A 24,218-nucleotide genomic window follows, 5' to 3' on the forward strand; every position below is an offset into this window, starting at 1 on the left:
TTCTGTAATGATTGAAGAGACCCACATTAGAGATGAAGCAGTCATGGAAGTCATCCTGAAGAAGATAGCTTCTAATTCTACTTATATGGATCTGGTTGCTGCCATTCTCAAGTTCTTAAGGGATATGGAATTGGAGGCTGTAAGAGTTCATTGCAGGAATTTAGAGTCAACAAGCCAAGTGATTCAGGAGTGCATTCGTACTAGAACAAAGGTAATACTAACTTTATTTTCATAATACTGATCTAAAATATCAATGAAAAAATATGCACACAATAAACTTTTTCCATACTAACTTCTATTCTATACTTAAACAAGATTGACACTGGATCAAAGATTCATTTTCCTTGATTTGATGCTCATATTATTAACATAAAGTCTCTGGTGACAAAGGGGGGACGAGAGACATTTGAATGGAAAAAGATCGAAGAGGAGGTGAAATTGTTGCTCACTGCTTCACGAGGATGTAATACCTTTTATTAGGGTGGACATAAGAGGATCAGTAGGAGATATGTTTCTAAAGGATACACAGTTAAATCCTGATAATATCAGGATAAGAGGATCATTTTGTGTCTCAAATCGAGCTTTTGATGACAACCTTCATCCAGATTGGGATGCTTCATTCATACTTGGATACTTGATGTTAGTGCGACTGATTCATGAGTGTTTAAATTATATGCATTTCTTAGTTATCACAGAGAGTTCAAGTTTGAAATGTTAAACAATATACCGTACTCATATTTTTTTAATGTATATGTAAAATTTTGGCTTATTAAATATATTCCATTTTTGTGAGGTTTTGAAAGCTCATACTTGAATCCTTCGATTATTCTTTAAATGATTTATAATTTGAATATGCTTGTATTCAAAGTCAAGGCTTCTTTAAATAGTCTTAACGAGTTCAAGGCTCCGACATCATAAGGGATGAGGTCGGGATTGTGTCCCAAATGTCCCTCAGTCTTTAGCTCTAAGCCGAAGAAGTTTTAGGCACGAGTGGGCCCGTATTGGGTCCCTAAAAAGTCTATGTGGTGGCCTTCACTAGTTGGTTGCTCGCAAGCTTCGTGCCTCGCAGGTATGAACCCTCCATCAAAAAAAAATCAAGGCCTCTCTTTAAAATTTAAAAATGTCTAAATTATTAAATTCATTTTCTAAACATGTATTTATGAAGTTTGTGGTTGTTGAATGATAAACATGATATATAAATTTATAATATCATTTTAAATATAGATTGATAAAATGTGATTTATACTATTTTATTTTATTTTATTTTTAAACTTTTTTTTTAAAAATATCTTATATTTTTTATGTTTTTAAATTTTTATCTCATAAACATATGTTGTATTTATGATATCATATTCATATTTTATTTTTGTACTAATATGATAGGCATATTTAAATAAATGTAACTTTGATTACACAAAAATAATAATCTATTGTTCTGGTAAAATAACAAATTAATCTTTTTCAAATCTAATCATTTTTTGACACTTGAATTCATATAAAATTTGAAAGCTCTATTATATAATAGGGCTTCACAAAATTATTGATTTTCTTAGATTCCAAAGTGACATTAGGTTATGTCAATGATATTTGCTAATAATGATGGAAATGATGGCAATTATGCTAGAGACTCCTGAGTCACCTCCCAACTGCTATAGGGAAAGATGATAACAATAAACTACTAGCTTTCATTTCTAAAGAGAAAGTCAAGATTACATTTATTTCTATGGTTGCATACAAGGTCCCTAGCATAGATGTGTTCCCTCCAACCTTTTTCTAGGATTTTTGGGACATTCAAATTTGACATTACTTTGGAAACCAAGGATTTTATTTGGACCGGTATGATGCTGAGAAAACTAAATAGTAATTTTTATTGTGTTGGTCCTAAAGTCCAAGGTCCTACACACATGACTAATTTTAGACCATTAAGCTTGTGCAACATCATCTATAAGATATTTTCTTAAGTATTGGTTAAATGGTTTAAGTCTATCCTAGACAAATTTATTAGCAACAACTAAAAGAACTTTGCCTTGAGGTGAAAAATCCTTGATGTTGACATTTCCACCCATGAGATTATCCACTCAATAGACAAGAGTCATATCCATGTATGGTTTGTAATGCCTACCCCTACTTGATTTGTTTGATTTGTTTTGACTGGATTCTTTTAAGCCTGTTCTATTATTATGTTTTATGATTAGTGGTGCTAGATTACCAGAATTGATTAACTGTATTTCATATTCAATTTATATATGTATATGTATATGTATATGTATATGTATATGTATATGTATATGTATATGTGTGTGTGTGTGTATATATATATATATATATACACATATACATACATACATACATACATATATACATATATACATATATATGTATGTATGTGTATATATATACATACATATATACATATATATATATGTATGTATGTATATATACATACATATAGATATATATGTATACATACATACATACATACATACATACACATATACATATACATATACATATATAGATATATGTACATACATACATGTATATATATAGATATATGTATACATACATGTATATACATGTATATATATATATATATATAGATATATGTATACATACATATATATATATATATATATATATATATATATATATGTATATATATATATATATATATGTATATATATATATATATGTATATATATATATGTGTATATATATGTATATATATATATATATATATATATGTATAATGTATACATACATATATTATACTTATATATATATACATATACATATATATATATCTATACATATACACATATATATCTATACATATATATCTACATATATGTATACATATACATATATATATATATATGTTGAGGTACTTAGTGCCAATTATTTCAGTTATTGAATGATGTTAGTTAGAAAAATGATTTTTATGTGGTTTCTAGGGATACTTATCTCATATTTTGCATGTGTATGGTGTGCGCGTATATTTTCTTCATGTTTGACATTTCTGATGCGGTTGAGGAAAGGAGTCGTCGTCACCTGCTAGTTGGGATCTACACAATGAGCCACTTCCTGTCATTTCTTGTTTAGTTTAGAATATTGTGTTTGTACATGTGTGGATTTTATACAGATTGCAGGTACTAGTTATCAACTTCCTTGAATTGCCAGGATGAGCGTACCCTATCACAGTATTTCAATGGTATAAGTGGGGAGATAACTTTTGAGTCCAAATCCTAACCTAAGTCAATTGTCTTAGAAAATAGGACAAGTATCTAAGTTAGTTTCACCTTTTTGAATTCGTCAAATGACATGAACTCATGACTTTGACCTTGGATTTTGACTTTCAATTGAGTTGTCGTATTTGGTTTTGTGGGTTTGTTGTATTTTTTGTTATAATTAAATCAAATTAAAAGATAATTTAATGGAAATTTTATAAATAAATTTGATATTTAATTATATTTAATTAATTGATAAATTAATTAAATAAAAGAATCAAATTTAAATATTTTATTGAAGTTCTATTTTTGATGTATCTATATTTATTTTATTTAATGATAATTATTTAGGAGTTTTATTTGAACAATAAACTCTAAATAATGTTATTAATTAAGCTAATAAATATATTATTAAAAATATCTTGTGAATTACTTAAATAAAAGGATAAAATTAAAGATAAAGTTATAGTTCTAATTTTGGCACATTTATAATTATTTAATTTAATAATAATTTATTTAGGAGTTTTATTTTAATTAATAAACTCTAAATAAAAATATTAGTTAGATTAATAAATATGATAATTAAAATGTCTCATGATTAATTAAAGTGAGAAAGAAAATTAATTTAATAAAGATATTTTAATTTAAATTGCTTAAAGTTGTTGCATGAAAATTGTATATAGAAAATTCAATATTTAATTATATTTAATTAATTGAAAAATTAATTAAATAAAAGAATTCAATTTAAAAGATTAAATTAAAGTTCTAATTTTAGCATATTTATATTTATTTAATTTAATAATAATTATTTAAGAGTTTTATTTCAATAATAAACTCTAAATAATATTATTAGTTGAGTAATAAATATTATTTTATTAAAAAGAAAATATTAAAATACGTGAATATTTGATTAATTAAAAATTAATTAAATTTATGATTTAAATAAAAAATTTAAATTTAGAAGTCTAAATTAGAGGTCTAAATTTAGAAAATTGGTTAAAGAAAGATTAGAATATGATGTTATTTAATTAATTAGAAATTAATTAAATATGTACTTCAGTTTAAAATATTTATTTTAAAAGTCTAATTTAAGAAGTTGGATGAAAATAGAATTCAAATAATAGAAGATTAAAGAATTAATATTGTTTTATTATTATTATTTAATTAATAATTATTACATTAGAGTTGCATTTAAATAATGAGCTTTAATTATTCTTATTAATTTAAATAATAAACTATGCTTTAAATAGTGCTTACACTAATTAATGAGTGGACGAAAAGAAAATAGAAAAGAATATTTTAATTAAAAAGTTTCTAAAATGTGCATGAAAAAATTAAATTTAAAAGATTTGATTAAACTTCTAATTTAGACGTATTTACATTAATTTAATTTAATAATAATTTATTTAGGAGTTTTATTTTTAATAAACTTTAAAAAATATTATTAGTTAAATTAATAAATATTATATAAAAAATGTCACATGATTTAGTAAGGGAGAGGAAGCTTTAATTTAATAAAAAATATTTTAATTAAATTGCATAAAGTGTGTGCATAAAAATTAAAATATAGTAATTAAAGACAAAGGGTTTTCGCATGATTGCATGATCAAAGCCTTGATTTGGGAGAAAAAATCTTTATTAAGAAAATTAGAGCTCATTTCTAGACACACAGGTTTGGAGGAGCCAATTTCTAAAAAGAGATTTTTTGAAGGAAAAGGAAGATTCTTGCGTGTTTGTGCGTTCATTGTTTTAGCATTAGATCCAGGTAGGATCTTGTGGGTTTGTGCAATAGTTGCTCATTCTTCAAATAATTGTCTTCTTCATGTTTGTTGTGTTTCTGTTTTCATAATTTCTTTGGGTTGAAACCCTTGTTTGAGAAAATTGATTTCCATTATAGAATTCTCTATGATTTAATTTGAAAACCTTTAGTAAATATTGAACTTTAGAGTTTTCAAAACCTAATGAATTATGAAATTCACTTTTGTATGCACTTTATGTGACATGTGATTTACTTGTGTTGGGGTTTTTGGGTTTGTCTTAGCTTTAGCTAGTCAGGATGTTTACCAGAGGCTCAAGAGTTCTATTTTGTGATGTCATGATGATGTTTTGATCTCAATCTTTTATACTTAACCATGGTAATGTGTCTGGTATGCTCTATGAGATGTTTTGATCTATTGATTGTTATTGCTTTCCAATGTTCTTGTGTGAAACTGAGGTGAATGGTGTGACCTATTTGATATAACCTTTGAGTCTTCAATCAATTGTATTTGGATTGCTTTCTAGTTACTTTTATAGGATTGAGGTGTTTCTATGATTTGTTCTTGGTGATGTCATGTTATGACATGGGTTGGTTTATGTATACTTGATTTTGGGATCAGTCTTATTAGGATGATCATATTGGTAAAATTCGTGATTATGATCAGTGTTTTTTCAATACTTGTCAATTGGTTGTTTAAGAATTGATGTATGGTATGTGGTCTTTTGTGATCTTTTGATTTTACCGAGCTTAGGGTAGGTCATCTATATGTCATGTTGGGAAGTGGCTTGCAATGGAGGCCGGGGCCCAAAGTGGCTACCAGGGTAACTCTTTGTAGGTTATTTAATAAGTGATAACATTTCATTAAATGGGTTTAAAATGAATTAACAAGATATTGGTACCACAAAAAGTCACTAAGGGGCCGAAGGATTAAAAGACTATTCGAGTAACCTTATAGTTGGCTCGTCAGTATGCCTTGTCAGTATGAAAGGGTATTAGTGCCACATAGAGTCACTAGGGGGCCAGAGGATTAAAAGACTAGTCGGGTAACCCTAGAGTTGGTTCGTACAATGACACTTGTCCACTTGCATAGTAGATTTCCTACGTGTCTATGTTGCCTCTGGGATTATTTGATAGTTGTGTCTTGGTACCCTTTGAGATAGTTTGCTTTTAGGTGATTCTTTGAACCTAAATGTTGGTTTTTGACTTTTGAGTTTGTTATCTTATTTAGGACTTGAGACTATCTCCTTAGCATGATGGGAGTGGGATTTTTTGGGGTCCACGAGATCGGGTGGTAACACTTTTTCTTATACTAATGAGATATGACCGTCAGATGCCACTGCTGGATGTGTTTGTGTAGATGTTCCTATCTATATGTTCTTGTATTTTTATGATGGATGGTTATATTTAGTGTATTGTATTTGATTTCATAGATCTTACGAAATAATGTGATCTATTTCATGATGTATATTATTTCAACCTTTCATACCCTGTGACCTATACAGTGGATGATTGTGCATTTTGTTTATTGCCAAGGGGCATCAAATATAATTGTATATTATTCAAGTGGATTCATACTGGTATATTATTATTTTATGTGGATTTATTATATATTAGATTTATTATTAATTAAACTTAAATGTGATCCAACGTCATGGGACCCATAAGAATTGTAATCTATTTTATGGTATGTGTTTTTGTGAATGTTAATTGCTTCTGCTATGTTATAATTGTTATTGTTAAGTTATTATCTTTAACTTTTAAAAAAAAATGTGTTTGACAAACTTAATAAAACTTTAGGCTAACTTCTTTTGGGTTACATGGCGGGGTGTTACATGGTCTTTAAACATGATATCTACAAGGCTTACAAATAGAGTTAAATGACATGTTTTGTATATGATCCTAGCTAAACTTGGGTTTAGTAATAAATTAATTAGAAATATTAGAGAATGCATCAAGTCTATGCATTACTCAGTTCTAGTGAATGAGGTCCCTGTTGTTTAGTGTGGAGCCTGATCAGTCCCCAAGTGGGAGATTGTTAGATTGTGGTGACTGATCAGGAAAGTACTGTACATACTTCATAAATAGTGGGCGAAATTTTTTTTTGGGTAGTGGCCGATATGGTAGCTGACATATTATGGCCGACATATGGCCGACATGTTATAACCCTAAAGCGGTTTAATACTTGTATAAAAGGGCTTAGGGTTGGGTATTTTTCATAATGTTGTGATGCGAAATTGGTTCTTGCAGTGGTATTGAGCTGTAAGGGATTACGGATTGTAATCAGGTTGTAATCACTGGATTGTAATAAGATTAGACTTGCTTTTTGGTGGACGTAGCCCAGGGATTGGGTGAACCACATTAAATCTTGGTGCCTTGTGTTCATTTTTTGCGTGTTCTATTATTTTCTGTTATTGGTTATATTTGCATGTAGTTTTTATTTCTGTCCGTGAGTCCCTTGTGGGTTCTTTAAAGCTTATAAGGACATTAGGAAGGTTAAGCCACTAACACCCTATCTCTTTATCATAGTTATAGAAGTTCTTAGAAAATATTTCCTTAACCTCCCTCCTTGACTCTTCAATAGTTTGTCGATGATATGTTTCTCTTTAGAAAATCCTTATTGGTTAAAGAAAGGGAGTGAAAATATCTCTTCAATTATTATGTCAAGGCTTTAGGTTAGTAAAATAATTATGAAAAAAGAGAAACTTATTTCTCTTTCACACCAAGATGGATCTACAGGTTAAGACCAAGGGTATCTTAGGTTGCCAATGTGTTGCACTTGTAGCCACCTACCTTAGCTTCCTTTCTATTAAAGAGGTCACCCCATATTTTTGGAATGCTGTAATATTCCCACTATTAGGGTTAGTTTGGGACAAGTAATACTTGAAAAATAAATGTTAGAACTTAAAAACAATAATAAATCTAACTGCACTACTCTACCCTCTATCTTAAAACCCAACCTTAAAAGCATCTATATATCGGGTCTCATAACCCTTAGTTATTCCATTGTCTTTCCTATAGCATAACCCTTAGATTCTTCTTTAATGAGAAATCCTCTATCCAAGACCAATCATATATACATATGTTGACATCATCATAATATACTAGCACATGGAAATTATCTATTAATCCTAGTCATGGTGGTCAGATGGAGACCTTAACACATCACATACCCCATGATAAAGATTACCTTAATCTCCATGGTGTCAGTCTAATGGATTAACACAATATTATTCATTTCTCATCTAGCCATTTGCATAGGGTTATCTCTCGCATTGGCATGAAAATCATTCATATGGGGATCTCACTTCCTACACTAGCAAGTTATGAGTATACATTTATTCTATGTTAGTCATTCATATAGAGATGTTACCAAACCCTACACTAGCACATAACCATTCATATAGGGATGAGCACAATCCCTATATTAATACTATAGAAAAATGTTATATCAATATTATAACATATGGATTTATTATTTCTAATCTTTAAATATCATTATTAAAATTAATTTTTTTTTTTCCAATGTTCATAATCTTGAACTTAAATGTCTTTCTAAAATTCCATATAATATAACTAAATTTAATAACAAGAAAAAAATGTCGCATAATAATTTTTCCTTATATCAACCTTTCTACTGAATAAAGCACATTACCATCATATTACATACCCTCCATTTAGTACTCCCTATAATTTTGGGATTTAGCTCTATATTTGTTGGTTTTGAATACGGTATCCCCTTTACATTTTCCCTTGTATCCCTTTATTCCTTAATTTCCTTTAACATGGTGGTGGTTACTATGGTGGCACCTACTTGGAATTGATGTTACAAAATAATTATTTGTGATTGAGTGTAAATGTTATGTTTTCTTATGCCAAGGTGTTAGTCATGTAGATGGAAAGTTGGGTATTCACCCTTCTATAAATTACTATTGGTATTTTTTTTTAAATATCTTTCTCTAGGATGGTCTATTGGATGGTGGGGTGGGTGTTTATATACCACCTATTCCCCTTCATAAAAGTCATGACCATGCCTGAAATTTGATAGCTACCCCTACTTGTCATATGATTTTTTAATCAAGACAAATTTTTTTCATGTCTTTCATTTTATGTTTTAATTAAAAAGATTGATTGCCAATTTTTTTTATTTCATTTTAAATTTAAATATTTTATAAATTAGAAAACAATAAAAATAAATTAGTAATATTGCTTATAATTATAAATTAGCAATATATATAAAATCTCAAATAAAAGAAACAAGTTTCTAAGTTCATGTATGTTACTTTAAACAAAATATAAATTAATGTAATTATATAACAAATAATAAAAATGAAAAACCAAAATTTTAAAACTTATTATATTATATATATTAATGATATTCTAAATTAATATAAATATATAATCATCATAATAGAAACACATCTAAATGGGAAAAATAAATATATCTAGTACAAAATAATATATATTTATTGTACATATACATTATACATGTTATAAAATTACATTTATCTATATTATTAAATAAAATACTAAGTTTCCTTTAACAAATATTAATAGTTTAGTAAAAAAATTACTTGGACCATATTGACACTTCGCTAAAAGTTTACCTTATCAATTCATATGGTCTTACAAAACTTTAGCCTTTCACATACGGTTCAAAAGTGCAAAATTGGCGAATATGACCATCAAATTCCAGGCCTAATAATGATCCTTCTTTCCATGATGTTGCTAAGTTCATTTATAATTTAAGGAGTGATGAAATTTAATTTATATTGATTATTAAATGTAGCTAAAATACATTGAGGATCCCTCACTTTAATTTAATAAATATTGTAAGTTAAGAGTGTTGATTTAATTTTTGATAAATATATTGATTTAAATAGAATATGGATTGCAATTATAATACTTAGATACGTGTTATCCATTTATACATGGAATAGTATCATCAATAGATGGTGGTGTATTTGATGACTTATAAATGGTTTATGAAAATACATTTAGCTTTTGTATGGATAGATAGGTTTGTATTTATTACCTATTTTATTTATTATTATAATTTATAACTTATATTTTATCTCAAGGAGGGGATATTACAAATGCTATCACAAAGAGAATTTAGAATAAATAGCTCAATAGAAGGGAGAGCTCCTAAGTAGAGTGAGTAAATGCCAATTTCTAATTTCTTCCCTCTAGGGAATCCCGATCTAATTTTTATCCCTTCTCTAAATTTTAAGAAATATGGATATGAATCTTGAATGAGTCCAAAGGACCTTCCTCTAGATAGGTGTTGAAGATAAAAAGAGTTTGGCTCAAGTGTTAGGTGTGATACATTTTGTAGACATAAAAATAATGTTTGACTTGAAATAAGGAAGATGACTAAATTGAATAAATATTTAGTAACTAAAATCAATTGGAATATGCCAATAGTGGCATGTTGTGATGGTTAAGTTGTTGCATTGTTATTCTTGCCATCAAGGTTCAAATCTCATGGGGATGAGGTCCCCCATTTGTGGCCTCACTAGTTCATAGCTCTAGGTCAAAGTGTTTATTTAAAAATAAATAAATCAATTGGAATATGAATATTGAAAATATAGATTGGTTTAGTATTATGAGGGATAAGTACCTTAATGAGGTTACTTTTATAGAGTTCCTGATTTAAATGGATTTGTACTAAGATAAAAAATATGGAGCACCATTAAATAAATTGTAGAACTCTCATTAGGGAAGGTCTAAAATAGTAGATCAACAATGAAGGGTTAATTAGATTTTGGTAGGAAAAATGGACTAGGGAAAAATATCTTCCTAATAGTCTATATAATAAACTTAGGAGAATGATGAAGAACTTAGTTGGAACTTATATTATTAGCTATATTAATCCTAGAGAGGGAAGTGGAAATTTATTTGTCAATGTTTTATGGATGAGCCAATCTTCTTCCCAATGAATTCTATTAGGATCCTTCTCTCCCTTAAAGAATATAAATTATATGAAAAAGGAATAAATCTAGAGTCTTTTTGGTCAAGTCTTCTTACAATGTTTTGATAAAGGATAATGGATATCCTTACTATTAGAGGAAAGTTTGGAATTCTCATTTGATGCAAAAAGTTAATTTTTTTTGTGGGCCTCTATGCATTAATCTAGAATAATCATTCAACCCGAAATGAGAATTCATTTGTACCCCTACATACATTGCTAAGAGGGCATTTTAACTCCCTTATAGATGTGATCTTTCTAAAGAGTAGGAGGAAATGGTTCCACATATATTTATTCACTTCTATTTCTCTATACATTTTTAGTAGAATGACCTCCAAAAGTTTGGAATTCAATGGGCATTGAACAGGAATATTAAATAATTCATATTCAAATATCATTCTCCATATAAGGACCCAATCATTACAAAATTTTGGAAGAAAAATCCCCCACATTCTTTCTAATCTACATTTGGGCAAAAAGATAGAACACAATCTTTAGGGATATTGAGAACACTATTAATGCAATGTTTATAAGTTTTAACAAGGTGTCACTGAAGAACATTAATTTTATTAATTTCAATTTTTTGAATATCCACCCAAATATTTGGGATTGTGTGAATAATAAAAGGTGTCATTTCCCAGAGGCCTTCTATATCAAAAAATATTGGGTCTATAGGGGACTGGGGGTGTTATTTGACCCTTTATATACATTAGAGAAAGAGAAAGAGGAACCTTCAAGCATAATCTTCAAGAGAACCCAAATTGGATTAGTACAACCCAAAATGTATGTAGGGGTACAAATGCTAAAACTAGGTCCTTTCAAATGTGTATATTGAAAGGTTCACTTTTAATAGTTTTTCTTTCCCTTTATTGTTACAAATTGATTGATTATTTTGGATTAATGCAAGTTGATTGACTAAATATAGCAAGTAAAGTTGAGTCCTTAATTAAAATCAAGTACACAAAGATATCTAATATAATATACCAAATTAAGTGCTCTGAAATGAAAAATAAGAAATCAAACTTACCTTGAGGGATAATAGAAGAAACAAGATCAGATATTAAAATAGACCATCAAAATATAACAAAAATAGAAAATGAGATCCATATCTAGAAACTTTGAACTAGAATATGCTAATAACAAAAGTCTAGAAACCCCAACAATGGGTTAACTTCTTGGGTTTAAGTAAACTTGGGTATATGTAGAGGTGAACCTATACTTTCTCTATACAAAAAATATTAAAATCCAAAGTTTTGACAGAGATTGTAGCCCTAGACTTGTAATTTCCAATTTTGTGGATCTAAAAGTTCACGAAACTTCTTCCACATAGAATAAAAATAGAATTTTTTTTTTTTTTTTTTTTGGGGGGGGATTGGATTTCCTTGGTCAAGTAATTATTCATGAATTAATCTTGAAACTAGAAACCATGCAAAAAGTAAGACAAATATAAATATTTACTTTGGTTGAGAAACCTCCATAGATGGATTCAAATCCACTATCCATGAAGATGTGTTAATTATTATACATAGGCGCATGTATAATCTATGATGTATTCACAAATTCAATATATCTACAAGTTCCAAATCATAGATCATAGATGTACCTGTATGCTCATGAATTTCTTTAATGAATAAATACTTGGTCCTCATGCTTGTACAATGTTGATGAATGTAGATCACCTTGTTTGATGGCCAACTCCACCATCTCTAGTTTAAAAATCAAACTCAAAAGGGATGACTACAATGGGTAGGAAAGAAATGAAGAAACCCAAAATGGGCCTAGATTCCCTAAAACAAAACTCCTCATGTATAGATCAAACTTGATCTACTAGGTATAGACTAACTCTGACTATATGAGGATCATCTCTATCATCTATAGAGTAAGAAAAAACTAGTTTAAAATAGAGAAAATCACAAAAAAAATGTGTCAAATCAAGCATAAATGCATCCATGTTCTAGGAGATCTCTAAAATAGGGCCTAAGAAGTCTTTGAGCTTCCAAATTAATGAGTTCTAACTTTTAAGATGGTACACATCTCATAAGACTGATATGATGAATAATATTTATGGGAGTAAATGCTAATTAGGAACCTACTCATCAAGTATAGTATAAACTAAATATTAATGGTATTTTTCTAGAGGAGAAAAATGGTTTGGGGGATGTGTGATTAAAGTGATAAGAAAGGTAGGTTATTGGCTACCTATATTGAAAACTTAAAAAGGACTACACTAATAATCAACCAGAGGGTATGATTTTGCTATGGGGTCTTTGAATAGATTTTTCAGTTGATGTTGAGGTCATCAACATTGAACATGAATCTAGGTTGATTATTAAGGTGAAAAAAAAAACGCTGTGACTATTTGTTGGAATTTGGAGGTCTAATTAATTAGATTTGATGAATTTATCATACAAAAAAGTTTAGTGAAGGAAGTGCTATTGTTGAATAAATGGATGTCATAGGGATGAATTTAGATGGCCTAAAGTGATAAAGTGAGGTTAATTCATTTCTCTTTAGGGGAACATAAAAACCCCTTGATCTCATGGAAATTAATAAAAAAATGTGTTATTTACATCCTATGGAGTACATGGTTCATGGTCCATACTATTGCCAGGGATTTTGATTTTAATAAAATCCATGTATTCCTAAAGTATTTTATCATGGAAAGGTGTGGAATGACATACTTTCCTAACTTATTTAGTCCCTTATTATATAATAATGGTTTGACATTATTGGCTATCAATTTCATTAATTTTAATGGTCCCATACTTGGTGATATAATAATAATTCCTATCTCCTTAAAGAGTTATGAAAGATTGCACAACATGTCCAAACTTTGTATTTCCATTAATCCCATTTTGGTGACAAATCATTCACATAGAAGAGATATCATTTGTGGGTTGGAAGTTGAGTGTGGCACAATTTTTTTCATCAAAGAATATTTTTCTTCAGTCATCTCAAATTCATGTGTCTTCCTTCTTCATTGGATTTAATTTGAGATTTATACAAATTAGAAACATCTAATCTCTATACTATAATACTATGGCTGAAGATATGGTGAATGTAGACCACTTAAGAATGAACTTTTCAAAAATAATCTTTTAGTATGACACTTGTACAAAGAAGTAGTTGTATAGTTTATAGGAAAAGTTAAAATGAACTATTGGTTGGTAATAAATATTTTATCAATTCTTTATAGTTGTTAAGACTACAAAAACATAAAGAGTATAGAGTAGGGACATGATTCTATGTGTTATATATATCCTACATGAAGAGATCAATTAATCTCACATCTTCACAAGGGAAAGTGATGTCAAAACTTGTAAGGGTGCAAGGATATAAATGAATACCATGTATTTGTTATAAAAAAATCAAGGTTAATAGATAAATAAGAAAAAAAAAATGTATTCACAACTTTGTTGTGGTTATCAATGATTGCAAATTTTCCTTGCAAAGCTGCAAACTAGTTTTATGATGCATATATATATATATAATGATCTTGTGATTACACTAAAACCTGATATGAATTGGCATGTGAATGAAAATGAAGATATTACCTCTTAGTTTGGTTTATTACTATACAAGAATAAGACTAGTTATTCTAAGTGTAGAAGAGTAATTAAAAATTTAGAAGAATAATAAGATAATGCTTGGATTCATGATGAAAATTTGTACGGATTAATACTTTTTCTTGCTAATAAAATAGGGTTTTAAGGGACCTAAAACCCTCTGCAATTTGATTACAAAAGATATTTCATTGAAACAGCCTAACAAGAAAGAAAGAAATGAAAAAGAAAAATAAAACCAATCACAAAACTAGCACATTCCCAACATAACCAACTCGAAGTGAACTCAAAGCCAAAAAAACACAACATAGAAAAAAAAATAGAACTAACCCAAAGTATTAAGGTCACAATGGCCTCTTCTTCGAATTAGCTCATTCTCTAAGCCACATTCTTTAGATCCTAAATATCCTTGTACAAAAGAGAAACTTTCTTCTTTATATTGCCCATGATTATCTGTCTAGACCCTTCAAAATCTCCAATAAGTGCCTCCTACTCTTGATCAAGATCTACATTGGTCTTCCCTTCATGAGTATCTTCCATTGTTTCCATGATAAATTTTATGTTCTCACTATAAAACTTTAGAATTTTCTTATTTTTGTCCATAATTATATTGAGGGTACCATCATTTTTCTCTACCTTCTTATTTGCTTCAAGGCTCTAATTTTTATTCATTCATTTCTCTTTCTTTTCCTTCAACCTCATAATTGTCCATTAAAAAATTCTTCTCATGAGAAGATAAAAGATAATAAGGTGGAAGATCAAGAATGGACCAGGTGGTATTAATCTCAACTTTCTACTGCATTTCTTGAAATCTATCCAAGAGGGAATGACATTTCAAGTTTACGATATTAATTTTGTAAAAGGTCCATCTCATAAGCTTGGAGGATTATATGGGACAAAACTTCATGGTCTGCAAAACCCCAAGAGAGATTACCCTCTAATCTTCAAAGTCAATAAGACAAAGTTCCACACAAGAATCCCAAACATTACCCTTATAGTGGGTTAAGGAATTTAACTCATAATCGAAAGTTAAAATGTACAAATCATAATAAACTACGTTATCATAGTCCACTAAAATAAGGATCCTACTCTTACTAGCCACATCTTTTCCAGTGTTATTAGTGTCCACAAAGATTAATTATTTTTGTTAGGAATATTATAATTATAATTTTCTTTTTCAAGATTTGTTTTCCACATCTTTTGAGGATAAAGATAAAAAGTTAGTTTGATTATGTCCTATAATTTTGAAGAATCTAATACCATCCTAAAAAGTAAGCACCCTTATTAGGTGCTCATATTTAGCCCCATATTAGTATGCATGTGTTACTACATTTATTTCACATCCTTCTAACATTTATGTATCCATCAAATCAACATTATTTTTTTCAAAACATGAGGTTTTCTCTAACTATTATGTATGATTTCCCCTTTTTCAATCCAATAACATAATTAATTTTCTGCCTAGTACCTTTCTATTTTCATATTTTGGTTTTCTCCCTAATCCCCTTGCAAGTTGTAAATTTTACCACCATTTATTATCACACTTCTCACCATCTCAATAAACTTTGAGGAAAATTTACTATACTAGGTCAACCAAGTTAATATTATCCTAGCTTTTTTCAATCAAATTTGGCTTGGAGCTTGATGGGGGTATTCTTCCAAGGTGTAAAATTATAGTTGACCTTGATTAAATTTAAGTCATACATTTTTTTGTAAATATATTCATTCATCTCATATTTACATCTACATCTACAAGAAAGTTTTTATTATCTATTGTATATTCAAGACATCTAAGTGCAAGAAAGAATCCATTAGTGAAGGCATCCATTATCAAGAATCTAAACCGATAAAAAATTCAAGTGCGAAGAATCCATAAGGAGCCATAAAGGATTTCAAAGCTTCACTCCATTATATATTCAAGAAATTTCCTTCTATATATCAAGCTTGTTTACCTCATTGGAGGTCATGAAAATGAGTTTTCAATTAAGGAAGGTGATCCATATTCATCCATCAAGTCCTCTTCTCCTCTTACTTCCTCGATCAAGAATTAGTATTCATTATTCAATGGCTTTTTTTCTATTGATCCCTAAAGTTTGTTGTCTCTTAGTTTCAACAACTTAGTCATTCATTTGGAAGTGTTGGTTAGTCATCACTACATCCAATCCATCCAATAAAGGCCAACCTATGTATGTTAAACTTATTCATATTTCAATTAAAGTTGAGAAATTTTTATTGCCAAGCAAGTCTATGGTCATTGAGTACTCCTATACATGTCAAGAAAGTTAGAAGACTATACATGTTGAGTGAGAAAAAAGTCAGTTTAAGTTGAGCTATACAAAGTTAGTTCATGCCAAGTCATACAGTAAGTGGAAAGCATACAAAAGATTAGGGACAACATGAAGATTAGTTATGACTAAGCATCAAGGTATTCATGCGTTGAGTGAACCACTTTTGACATATTTGTTTGGAATTGCACAAACTCTAAGGTAAACCATTTTTGGCAAACTTAATACTTGTTTTAATGATTGAGTAATTTGTGGTGGTGATTACACATTTTGGCATGGATCATCAATACCTATGCAAGGTGATTAACCATTAAAAAAAATGGAAGGTTTAAGAAGCAAAAGGGAGAGATCTGGATTCTTGATTTTGATCTAGAAATTTCTCTAGTTGATTATAAAAGAGGGATCTAAACCCTATTTTCAAGAAGTGATTGTGTATGTGCAAGATGCGAAGTTTGGATGCTTGAAGAAAGTTTTGAAGGAGAATTAGACAGAGCAACTAAGGAGAGAAGTGAAGTGCAGAGTAGAGTTATATCAGATTAGAGAGAAAATCAAACATTGGAAGGAGAAGACCCATTATCAAGTGTTAGAGTGCTAATTGAAGGATACAATACTGATACATTTTCACAAAGTGAACAAGGGTAAATATCTTAATAGAGTGGTCCTAATAGGCCTATTTAAATCTCCTAAAAAAGTTAGATTAATTTGTTTTAAGTTTTAAATCCTTTAATCAAGATAATCTGAATAAGTCTTGTAAGCTCTGAACAGGGTAGACCCCTCATAGGGCAGATCATCAGAAGTAATCAAAATTGTAGCCCTAACATATGAAATTTGTTACTATATCAGTGAAGATTTGTGGTTGTCATCCCCAGCCCAATTTTACCTTCACCTTGGAGAGTTTCTAGGTTACCAAATCTTTATGTTATGTATTGATCATTTACTTTCATGTTTATGGATGTGATTAGCTATTAGATCTAATACATCATTGCAGTAAATGTTTATGTGATTCATGTATTTGTTGAGATAAGGGTTAGTGGTGAAAATCTTATTAGTTTGATAATTGATTTAAAGGATAAAAGTTCTATAGATCTTGATTCACCTCCCTCTCAATATCTCACTTTCCCAATAGACTCCCAAAAATTGGTACCAGAGCATTGTTCTCTTAGCAAAAGTCTAACTACTTGAGAGTCAAGATCTTGGAGATGGAGGCCTACAAGTTGGGAAAGATCACTAAAAACTAGAAGTTTGATATACAATTTGTACTATAACTTAAAGAAGAAAGAGAAGAATTGGGGAAATCCTTAAAGAAAAGGAAGGAGTTGGAAATTTATAAGAATGATATTCAATATCAAGAAGATAGTGAAGGTCTAATTGATGGTAGAGATTCTAATAAAAGTGATGCAACAATAACATATCTATTGGAGAAAAAGAAAACATTGAATGAAAAAGTAAGAGCACTAAAGAGATAACATGAAATCTAATTAGTAATATTGTGTGAAGTGACCAGACCAAAAAAGAAAGCTAAAGAGGACATGATTTATATGTCTACAAAATCTTGATGAAAGGAACAATTAAGTACAAAGGCTTAGTGAAAATTAGCTAGACATTGCTAAAACATTGCTCCTTACAACTCAATAGTTCAATAGGAATGATGTGGAGATTACAAATCTGAAATCTAAAAATGAACATCTTAAGAAAGAATTGAAACATGAGAGACAACTCATTGAAGGATTTATCAAACCTAAAGAAGCTATGAGATACTATGAAGAATTGATGAGATCATAGAGAAGACCCCATGAAACATCTAGACTAGTCTATATTGAGTACCTATCATCTATTGAGGAATGAGAGTCATCAAAGAGTGGAGAGAAAAGAAATGCTAAGCCAAAGAAAAAACTCACATGCTTTCATTGTGGAAAGATAGGCCATACAAAAAATATTTGTAGAAGCAAATTTGGTAAGAAAAATCCTAAGCCCAAACTTACTGGTAATTATTTTAACTACAAGAAGAAATGACATCAAACACATGAGTGTAGATTAAAGGATGGTAATACACCAGTTGCACCTAGATTTGAAGGTTATTTCTATAATTGTTAGAGGTATAGACATGAGCTCAAGAATATAGATAAAAAATAAAACCTAACTGGAGACCAAAGAATCAAGGAAATTCACCTAAGAAAGGAAACACAATAAATTGGAACTAAAACACATGGTATGACTAATAGTTATGTGGTGAGTATGGTGATGTTTTAATAAATTGCATCAGCACAAATTTTAGAGGAAAATCCAAGAGTTGGATGAATGGAAGTTTGGTTTGTTATGGTTGTCACAAGATAGGACATGTGAGTAGGAGCTACAAGACCTAAGCACCAACACCTAGTAGTGAAAAAAAAATGCAAAAACATGGTTGAATAGACAAAGAGCTAGATGAATCAAACTTGGAAGAAGAAGGACGAAGCCAATAATAGTGGAAGAAGTGAAGTTGAGATTTCCCAATCAAATGGATCAAGTGATCACTCTACTTCAAACTAAGAAAATAAGGTATGTGAAGAATTGTAATTCAAATGATTTATCATACATTAGTTCCTAGCATGTGATGTAGTGAAGTCCATATCTATATAATATAAGATGCATAAGGATATTTTTGAAGTGTAAATTGAGAAAAGAACACATATACTGAGTTTGAGCATAGTTGATATTGGGCACCAATAGCAATGTTATTTGTGACTGAGTCATAGTGTAGACTAAGATACTATGTTGAACAAGCTATTATGCTTGACTGAGCAAGTGATTGAAAATAGGGATGTTTTCATGACCAAGATAGTGAATGGCATATGAATGCTGAGTTGTCTTATGTATACTATGACAAATGCCATACATTATGTGTATACCTACTATACGTAAGGAGCATTAAATGCAAGGTTATTTTGACTATTTGAAGGTATTTAGTCAATTTTGAGTTTATTTCTTCATTCACTTAGCAATTTGAGAGTTTTTAGAGCAATATCAAGGTGATTCTAGAGCGATTTGTGCAAATTTTAGAAGGATCTAGTGCATACCATCGACGAAAATGTGTACGTTTTAAAAGTCTTTTGAACCAACTTTGTTTAGTTTGTGAAATCACTTATAGTTTAGAAAACCTAGTTTGCAATGACTTCATCTACATCTAGAATTGGAAATAAGGAGGCACTAAAGAACATCAAGGCTTGGATTGTGTGAAATGATACATGTCCTCCTCCAAAGTTCAAAGCATATCCAAAGACTGTGATGATTGGAGACAAATTTGGAGCATTATCATATATCCCTCTATGAGTCATTATGGTGCATGATGTGAGATCATGCTAAATGTGTAAGATTGGAGAAATTAGTGATTTTGAGCTGAGGAATGCATATGAAAAGCTATGCAAGAATGGAGAATTGAAGGAGGAAAATAGAGTCATGACCGAGAAAGGGTTAACTCATGCCCTAGCTTTTCCTAAAATTTTAAAGGTTGTGTGGATTAAGATTATTTTGAGAATATTAAACAACATGAAGTTGTGTTTGGAAAATGGGCCAATGAAGATCACTAATTCAATCACCCATCAAGTTATTGGTTACCCTACCCTTGACTGAGTGAAGAATTTATGATGCTAGGCTAGTAATATAATTGAAGAACTTACCAAGGTGAAGTGAAATGGCCAAGGAATGTCTATTGATACAATTGATGATATTGTCATTGAGTTTGCAGTCCAAGTTATTTCTCATAAATTCTATCATTCAAGCCGATTGAACAATATGCTTTGTGTAGTTGTTGATTTGGGATATAAAATTGTCAAGAAGGACCATAACTATGACTTGGATGAGTTTTAGTTGATTTAGTTATTAGAGAGTCTTGGAGCCATTAGGAAGGTAAATAATACATCATGTATGTTTGGCTCACTTATACTGTGCATATTCTTTTTATAGAATTTATTTCTTATAATTGGAGATATAGTATGGGATAAGGATAGATCCATAACTGAGAAGATTAATGTATATATAGAGAAATTAGGTGAAAATTCTGATACAATTTTGGATGATTATTTTGATGAATTTAAAAGGAAAATGAAGAATAGGATGAGAATGATCAATATTATGATCACATATGCTTCATAGTAGATACTGACTATACTTATGCTTAGGCTACCATACCAAGAGTGGCATGGCTAAGGCCAATGAAATGTGAATTAAATGTTGAGGAAGTACTTGCAATAGTAACAACATAATTATTAGAGGAGATTGACAAAGGTGCCAAGCCATTCAACACATTTTAAAATACAAAGACTAAGATGATGATGTAGAAAAAGGTCCCCAAGGGCCAAAATGGACAATAAAAATAAAATTATTCAAGATCTAGAAGGAAAACTTGGAAAGGCACCCCTACAAATCACTGAAGGTAAAGGGGAAGATCAAGATAGTGATGATGAAGATGATGAAGAAGATGAATCCAAAGGTAAAGATCTTGTAGTTTCCAAGCCTCAAACACCAAAAGGTAAACAAAATGTGATTGTTGATTCTAAGGTCAAAATGAGCATAAAGAAAGTGGTTACACCACCCACTTATACACCATAAAAAAGAGTGACAAGACACGAATCCAAGAAAACAACCCTTATAGCTGCTAAGCCAAATAAAGGGACAATAAAGATTACTAGACCAAAAAAGAGAAATTCTCCCACAAAGAGAAAATTAAAGGTCAAGGAGACCAAGAAAGATCGAAAGAAGAGGTTGAGGAGGAAACTTATTGTTAAGCTTGATGATGAAGGTGAAAGGATGGAATCAGATGATCTGAGAATATTTTAGATTGTTCCTAGGCAAGCTCCTTAGGATGTTTACAAGGTATGTGAAAATATTAGAAGTTTAGTAGGGTTAATAGGATTCAAATGTGTTAAATATGATTCTTTAGATAGAGGTGATAAAGAAAAGTAGAGTAGGAAGTTTTGGATATGATGGTTAATTTTAAATACAAGCCCATTGAATTAGGTAAATAATTACTTGAGGAGTTATATAATAAAATTCATTCTATGTGGAAATGGGCATTGACCACTACAAAACATATGAGAGAGGCCACATTGGCCCAAGTAATACTAGACATAGGCAAGAAACATATGGATATCGCCATGAAGGAGTATGTGAAGAAGTTTATTCCTAACACTAGGGCTTATAAATTTCTGAGGAATAGGATTGAAAATGTAGTTTAAGAAAGCAAGGTTGTGTAGAAGAAAGTTTTTTGGATTGATGTCACCAATTGTAGAAGAGAAAAAGGAATATGAATAAGTAGAACTAGATAATATAGAGGACATGTATAATGATGCTAAACAATTGGTAGAGACAATGGAGAAAATAGCTCAAGACAAGGAAAAACATACATAGACAATCATCATTGAGGATGAAACCCTTGCTACAATAGTTCCCAATGTGACTCTAGTGTCACCCGAGTCATAGAAGATAATGTCTACTAAGCTAGAGAAGATAGTGTCTATCGAGCAAGAGAAAGGGGAGAAAGCTCCAAAATCTATAGAAGACACTCTAATAGATACCTCCAATCCATTTATTGTGAAAATTAAATAATATCAAAGGATATGGGAGAAAGGAATGGAGCAAAAGGTAATAGTGACAATAAATGAAACCCATAAAATTACTAAATTGATTACAATACACAATTGCAACAAAAGACACTAGTCATAGATTCTGAGGAACAAAGTGTGCTAGCTACTAAAGAGAAGAGAAATGAAGACCCATATAAGAAGGATCAAACCATAGAGGGTCATACTAATGTATAGAAAGCTCAAGTAGATAATATTACTATACGTGAAACAAGACCAATAGTCTCAAGACCTCTTATAGAGGGAATAAAGGAGATAGAGCTATCTATTGCTTCAATGACTAAGGGACAGGGTGAGGAACAAAAGAAAATAGTAGAAAAAGAGGAAGGACCAAGTGTGGATATTTCCTTCACTCTTTGCAAGTAGCACTATCGAGAAACAACACCCCAAGGAAGAAAATGCTAAAGAAGAAGGAAAGGTCACATAACAAGCCAACAATTGTAGACACCCTAAAATTTCCAAAGACCTAAACAATGAAAATTTAAAGCAAAATCAAAGAAATGAGAAAAATAATGGACTTTCAAATCAATTCAAATGTTAGTTCATTTGAGTAATTAATTACCTAAACCCTTGATCAAATACAAAAAGACCAAAGTCACCTTCAAAGAGGAAATTCAATTCATAAAATCAAAAAATAAAATAAAAAGGAAAAAGATAAAGACAACAAGTTGAAAAGAAATGCAACATTTAATAAATCAACTAAAATTATTTATCCTCTAAAAAGTAAAATCCACCATTTTTGGAATTTAAAAGAATTGAAAATCCTTATTTATCCTCACAAACCAATTTTGTTGGACTGTTCCTCTTGGGATTTTGTGACATATTTTCATTTTCACTCTTACCCTATTAAAAGGTAAATCCTAGATCTTTACCCCAACTCCCTTCTGAAATCCTATAAATAAAAAGGAAAATAAAGAGCAAAAGGAACCAAGTTTTATGCATCCTTACTATAGGCATACTAAAGCTATCTTTTTAATCATATTTTTAGCATCATTGTTATAGAGATTTTAGTATCATTTAAACATCATTAAAGCATTATTTAGCATTATTTAGCATTGTTTAGTCTCATGCATATACACATCTATAGAAATTTCATGTCCTGATCTTAATATATATTGCACTTCATATATATCTCATATAGTGTTGCATAAATCTACATAAATAGAATAATCTCATTCTAGAATTATCACTAGGATGTTGGTCTAAGAGAGATTTTAGTAGTTGTAGTTAGGGAAACATGAGATGTTTGTAGATGCATTATATAATGATTGCTTCTTTAGTCTAGCTTGGTTATTATTATTCTAACTGTATTCTACACCAAGGTCTTACGAATACACATTTACCCTGTACACAAATTGATGCCCATCATGGGGCTTTATTTTGAAGCCTTATTCTTATTTAACTTTTCATGCTATCTTTGACTCTCTTTGTAGATCTGTGTGTTGCTCTTATTTCTTGTATAGATCTAACTTATTACAGGCTTAACAACATTTGGGAAGACTCATAATAGGTGCAACAACCTTTTAAAGACACTTCCAAACTCACAAATACCAGATCTGAGATCTTTATGATATTTTAGCACTTTCAAACTATGTTTTGATGTTTTTGAAATATTTTATTTAGCATTTAAAGTGTTCTATAACACATTAAAAATATTATATAGCACGTTTGCAATATTTTATAGCACATTCAAAATATCCTATAGAACATTTGCAATCTTCTTTAGTGCATTTGAGTTATTCTATAGTACATATGATCATTTTTATAACAGATTTGATTAGACCTAAAATTGGTCATA

The 24,218-nt window shown here is 29.9% G+C and overlaps 1 pseudogene; it reads left to right on the forward strand.

The window, feature by feature from the left end:
- The first annotated feature begins 508 nt into the window (after nucleotides 1–508).
- LOC149578732 (hyperosmolality-gated Ca2+ permeable channel 4.1 pseudogene) overlaps nucleotides 509–24,218 on the forward strand; it is a 136,486-nt pseudogene continuing 112,776 nt past the window's right edge.

The sequence above is a fragment of the Cupressus sempervirens genome, chromosome 1 (assembly GCF_028749045.1).
Source record: "Cupressus sempervirens isolate cs-2001-9-10 chromosome 1, ASM2874904v1, whole genome shotgun sequence".
Classification (NCBI taxonomy): Eukaryota; Viridiplantae; Streptophyta; class Pinopsida; order Cupressales; family Cupressaceae; genus Cupressus; species Cupressus sempervirens.